At 32.4% G+C, this 6914-nt stretch overlaps 1 long non-coding RNA gene across 1 annotated transcript; it reads left to right on the top strand.

Annotated features, from left to right (window-relative positions):
* Positions 1–232: 232 nt before the first annotated feature.
* On the top strand, positions 233–3151 carry LOC126773457 (uncharacterized). The gene is made up of 3 exons (XR_007669735.1): positions 233–350; positions 1364–1634; positions 2501–3151. It is a non-coding gene; the product is annotated as an uncharacterized LOC126773457 (long non-coding RNA).
* Positions 3152–6914: the final 3763 nt, after the last annotated feature.

Raw genomic sequence — 6914 nt, 5'->3', positions numbered from 1 at the left:
CCGATGCGTTATAATGCTATTACTGGAAATTATTTTTATATTCAATCTAGCATCTGTGAGCTTGGATACCGCGAATGCAATTATTTCTACGGTTTTTAATTAAAAAAAAATTCTAATGGCATTTTTATTGCACGGAATTTTTTTACGGCAAACTTAAGGCTTTATGTTTATTAAGTATCAAATTTTAATTGTAGGGCTATTCTGTAAGAACAAGCTCAAAAGTCACTGCAGAAAACAGTCGTGAAATATTAGAAAGAGATATACGACATTGACCGTAATAATTATAACATTTCAAGAATTAAATCACGAAAGAATCACGTGTGTGTACTGAAGTGAGTTCTTACATAATCGTAAGTCATAACCAATGGTATTTTATTCACTAATATTGCTTTAAAAAGTTCTTATGTATTTGGTTATGGTGATTAAATGTTTATCGCAGTGAATTGTTAAAAATCATACTAATATTAAAAGATCAAATTAAAAACACGAAAAAAAAATACATTTGACCGAAACGATAAAACAATAGCAATACAATATACAACAGCAGCGGCTTAGTAATGAAAATTCTATATAAATAAAATATTCTATATAAATAAATATAATATCTAATATAAATATAAATATATATATATATATATATATATATATATATATATATATATATATATATATATATATATATATTTTCCGGAAAGGCAAATGACCTCACTCCACCTGATGGTAAGTTGTAGTACAAACGCGACGACGGTCATGACAGTCGGAAAGATCTGCACTAGCCTCCCCCGCCTTGCCGGGACGCAAGATGCCTGTTCACGCCTCGTTTGAAGGAACCCAAGTTATAAGGAGAATAACTATATTACCGCAATAACTTCGTTAGTTAGTGTAATTGAATTTATTGTGATAGCTCACTAAATTAAGACACAGTTTCTTCTATAATGTTACAAAGACAATTTACGTAATATGTATTTTTATGTATACATAAAGTCCGTGAGTATATAATTAATTGAATACTAATACTATAAGGGAAAGTTATTAGTATTAGCATTCAATTAAAAAAATCCTTTCATTTCACACATTAATGATTTCATAGAAATGATTTTTTAAAAGATATAACCAAAAACATAAAAAAAAATAAGTTTTTCCTGTGAAACATCTAATTGGCGGCCTTAGCACGACGAATCGTATGCTGTGGCGGCAAACGGTATGACGAAAACGGAACAACTATCGATTTATATATTAAATACGAGTCGGGCTCATCTCCCATGACGGCCAGTTATTTTTAAAATCGTCTAAAAATATAAAAACACTCTACATCACATTTCTTATTTCATAACTCATTCCAAATTTATGCAAATGTTTTCAGCTTCAATGCTGCCAAATGGTACTGGCTAATGCGAAATAGGCCATGATAAATGAACCCTATTCCCATTTTTTTTATTAACCCATAAAATTATGGCATCCGCTGCGTTGGGTATTGGATTTAAACGAAAATAGCTCCGTAATAGTGAAACGAGATGACATAACGTCTTGTAACAGATAATAAATTCTTGTATCGTAGTGAGCCATCTGTTTGAATTTGTACAAACGATAAAGTTTATACGAAATTTTTAGATGATTTCGATCAAAGTTTTAAGGTATGTGGAATTTTATTAAGCGAATTTAAAAAGGGTGTTTTTTAATTATAGTTTATATTGGATGGTTTTTTAAAGTTTTAAAGTAACGTAATATTATCGTTGATAAAGGACTAATTATAAGGAAAAGTAAGTATTTAGTTATCTAAAATAAAGGCTTTTGTTAGGTTCAGTTTTGGATCAAGCTGTTATTTTGCGAGTGGATATACATGTTGTCGAATTTTAAATGCAAATTTTCTAACGATGCTTATCACATAGCACTAAATGAATTAAGTTCAAATTAAGCACATGGAAGTGTAGTCCAGCTACGATACTATAAGGGTGAAGAATAGGTTTCGTCACCTTTAAGCAGATGTCTGATCTGGGTAGAGCATGTAACATACCCATATCTAATACACTGAATTAAATACCTAAAAATATTAAAAAAAAACAAGGAAACGCCATCTATTATATGCTTAATACCACGACATGTTAAATAAATATTAATTCTTTAATTATATACACTGTAGGTAATCTTTTCTAATAAAATAAATACACATATTTTCATCTCAATAATTCCAATGATTTTAATAATAAAGTTTTATATTTGGAACTAATACAGAGATATATAAAAATGTTTCAATCGTCATCTAATAAATTACTGTCTTGCTAATAAAGATTATGTTATCTCATATACATAATATTTCTTGGCAAGTATTTACGACTTGGCGAACCTATTATTAGTTTATCAAGATTACCATACTACCACATATACCACATAATATGTTATGAGCAAAATTAGCCAAGATAAATTAAAAGCTCGGCGGTGACGATATCGGCTTCGTCTCGGATGGATGCGTGAGGTGGGGGCCTTATGAGTCCTATTTCAGATGTCCCTGAGAAGGACGGCACCCAGGATGGCCAGTGTCTGCCGTAAGAACATGCGAGGCGTACGGAGGACCGAGCTTACCTTCGCCACCTTTGTAAAACTTCACCGAGCGACGAGCTGAGCACAGCACGAGAGGAGTCGCGGTTGCGTTATATCGACACGATCCCGTGCCGAGGACGAATATCACAGTGCGTTTTGTGGGTAAAAATATCACATAACCCGGTTTCCACCCCCAAGGGAGCCGGATAACTTTCTGAAGGTAAAAAAGGCAGTCTGACAAATGGACTACCTGATGTTATGTCTACATGTTATAGAAATATTAATCCTGAGTAACAATGCCACTAACTTTGGGAAGAAGTAAGGTCTCATATACCTTGTGCCAGTAGTTAAACTGGAGAACTCACCCTTCCAATCAGAACTTAACATTACTGAGTATTGCTGCTTGACGGTAGAATATGTGATGAATGGTGGTTCATACCCAGGCAGGCTTGCACAAACCTCTAACACCAAGTAATATATGTAAGTATACCCTTCATATCATACGTAGGTATCAGATATATAACTAATTGCGCTGTGGCGTTGCAACTTCAAACGGTCTGTGGCGGGTCAAGGAATCTCGCATAACGTTATTATTAAAAAAGTTATGCACACATTTGGACATATACTCTATTTATTTTTTATTTAAAAAATCCTTTTTTATTTAATTAGACATTTTTATGTCGTAGTCTAATTATCTACTTACATAAGGCATTCTATATTAGTTTGTTGGACTTACATAATATAAAAAACATTAAAATATTATGTATGTTGTTTTTAAATTTAATAATCGTCTGCAGAAAATTATTAAATGTATCAAAAAGAATTATACCGGATTTTACTTAATAAATTATTATAAAAAACAAATATTATTGAATTTTTTATCGACCATTAGTGACTTTTCAACACTGTCGCTCGACAACTCAGTGTGTTTGCAATTTTTCAAGATGAAAAGAATGTAACTTCTGTAGTATGTAATAATATTATATAATAACATTATTATTTATGCCATGATTAGCCGAGATGGCCCAGTGGTTACAACGCGTGAATCTTAACCGATGATAGTGGGTTCAAACCCGGCCAAGCACCACTGAATTTTCATGTGCTTAATTTGTGTTTATAATTCATCTCGTTCTTGACGGTGAAGGAAAACATCGTGAGGAAACCTGTATGTGTCTAATTTCATTGAAATTACGCCACATGTGTATTCTACCAATCTGCATTGAAGCAGCGTGGTGGATTAAGCTCCAAACTTTCTCCTCAAAAGGAAGAGGAGGCCTAAGCCCAGCAGTCGGACATTGACAGATTATTACTGTTACTTACTACCATGATTATACGTCATTAAAATATAAAAGAGTGTGCTCGCATTATATATTATATAGACACTTGTAAATACATACCGTCTCGTATGCCGTGACGGTGAACGGCTTGCCTTCACTCTTTTGTCGTCACCATTTCTTTGTGTGTACGTAGTGCGCATTTCTCATATTTCGTTGCTTTATGTTAATATAATAATAAGACAAATAAATTTATTTACTTGCTGTATTTTTGTTTTTTACTCCTTAACTATTTTTTTTTTTAATTATAAATTCTTGCAATAACTTCAGGAAGCAGGTACTAAACGAATACTACACTGGGTTAATTGAAGTAAAATTTTGCATAGAACCTGATCTTCTTTTTTTTTTTTTTTTTTTATAGAATAGGAAGGCGGACGAGCATATGGGCCACCTGATGGTAAGTGGTCACCAACGCTCTTAGACATTGGCATTGTAAGAAATGTCAACCATCGCTTACATATCCAATGCGCCACCAACCTTGGGAACTAAGATTTTATGTCCCTTGTGCCTGTAATTACACTGGCTCACTCGCCCTTCAAACCGGAACACAACAATATCAAGTATTGCTGTTTTGCGGTAGAATATCTGATGAGTGGGTGGTACCTACCCAGACGAGCTTGCACAAAGCCCTACCACCAGTAAAATTATACACCACCAATCATACACCAGATTGTGTCATGCAATATAATATAACAAGCTTTTTAATAACTTCATAAAGAAAAATTATATAAAATTTATGCCAAGGCCATTTCACGTTGATTTCGAAACTCTATTTTCTCGGGAAAGAAAGTATCATGCTTCATTTCACTCTATTACTTAATATTTTGGTACTTTCAAGATATATTCAAAAACATTTAATGCGAAAAAATAATACCATTGCTTATCGTGCAAAAACCGTTCCATATATGTTTGTAGTTTTCGTCGGAAAATCGAAAATTTCATTTGGCAGCATCGTATCAACACAATTTTCTTGTCTCGGCTCGAATTCGATAACGCCTAACGCATCAGGAACCCTATTATGGTATCTTACTGATATCGTACGCGACAATTTTTGCATTACATACGATATTTAAAAAAAACAGAGGAGAGTTTTGTACTGTATAATTTTTCTAAAAAGATTTTTTAAAAATCTCTACTTAACTCATTGGCTATTGTAATGGTAGCGAATGAAATCTAAATTAATTAATATTTATTCATCGTCACGTTGATTGGTGATGGTACCTACACCCAGTCATCAGTTTTACAGTAAGCCAGTGTGATAACAGACAAAACATACAACACCATAACTCCTATAGTTTATGTATAGCGGAACACTTACTTAGTGTAAAGAATTCGTTATGTACTCTTTGAAGTGACATCGTATATGAGCAAGGTGTCCTTCGTAAGGCATAAATATCTCATCTCATGAGATATAATTGTTCAGGACTTTAGAAAAATCAAGTGGTCAATTCGTCTGCTGCCTTCAAACTAATACACTAAGGATCCCCCTGGATCTGGATACTAATCCAGACCTTCGTATTTGCTACGAATATCCCAATATATTATGCAATCTCCACTAAATTCACTCCACTGTTTGCTTGTGAATGCTTTCCAAAAGGTTCTTAAGTAATCCATTCGTTTAATGGACGAGCATGTTTACAGATTAATAGTACTTCAGAATGTGGACACTCGTTGTTTATTCCCTGAACCGTATTACTGATATAATTGCATGTAAACCGGATCTATGGAATATATAATGCTCTGTTCTGTGGCAATAGGATGTAAGAAGTAACAGCTTCTAAATGTCCCATAGCTGAGCTAGCTCTTAATGGCTTGCAAGATTTACCAGATTTAATGGCCCCTAAACCACCAGCCTTGTACTAAACAGTAATAAAATTAAAAAAGAGGCAGCCATAGGAACTGAACGATAGAAGTAAAACTTAAAACTGTTAAATATATTTGTCCAATTTCTACATCTATTGGTTCTCCAAGTAATAATTATATCCCTTTTTATTACATAGCTATTTATTAAAAAAAAAAAAAAAAAACAATATATTTTTATTTTATGTTGCGAACTCGGTACAAAATATAAATACAGTTTAATTTAATTACATAATAGTTAAAATACATTTATATTGTACTGTTAGTATTTACATAAATTTCAATCATTATTATCCTCATTAATTTCCACAATATTTTATTTATATGTACTTTAACCGATTTTATTATATTAACATTAGCATGTCGGTGACGCGAAGCCTATTCCTTTCGATAAACCAATGCATCGCGCCTAAATAAGTTTTCACTTCAGTGCAAACGATTGCTGTTAATAATATCTATTCCAAAATTAATTTCATGGTACTAGAAGTAGATCATAGCTTAAATATATAATTTCTTATGAGTTCTTTCTGGATTATGAGCTCTGCTTCATTTTCAAATACGATAACGCACTTACTACATCAAAGTCGATATATTATTCCGAAATACTTCTTGACATTATTCGAGCAATATAATTTTTATATCGATATAACATCGCTATTTCTCCATAATAGTCTCGAATCTTGTATCGTTATTCAGAAAACGTAATATTTTCTCAACAATTTTCACATGAAGCGTCATTTTATGCTAGATCACGTAAACTGCCATATTCTACTTGTATTATAGAAAAATAAACTATTGCTTGATCTCGTACTTTCAAAATATATTGACGTTGATATAATTTTTCAAGATTTTTTTATATAAAACTGGCTTACCGACGCCGTCGCACGGATATAATTTAAATATTAAATATTTAAGCATTCTTTGGCGAACGCAGAACACCTCACTAAGATTACTTCATAATCGAATGAATAGTTAAGAATGCTTAAAGGGAGCTTTAAAACATACGAACATTAATTTTTATTTATTAGAATATGATAGTCCAGCCCGGGTAAGCATCACTGAATGTCCAAGTGCTTAATTTTATAGTAATATATGTTTAAATTTTTTGCAAAAGTTTATTATAAAATCAGAAGTAATGTTTTGTGTATCTGACAAAAATGTGTACTTTATTAGTGGATCTTG

This window comes from Nymphalis io, chromosome 14 (assembly GCF_905147045.1).
Source record: "Nymphalis io chromosome 14, ilAglIoxx1.1, whole genome shotgun sequence".
NCBI classification, from domain to species: Eukaryota; Metazoa; Arthropoda; class Insecta; order Lepidoptera; family Nymphalidae; genus Nymphalis; species Nymphalis io.
The sequence above is the reverse complement of the archived record's forward strand: the minus strand, read 5'-3'. Positions and strand labels throughout refer to the sequence as shown.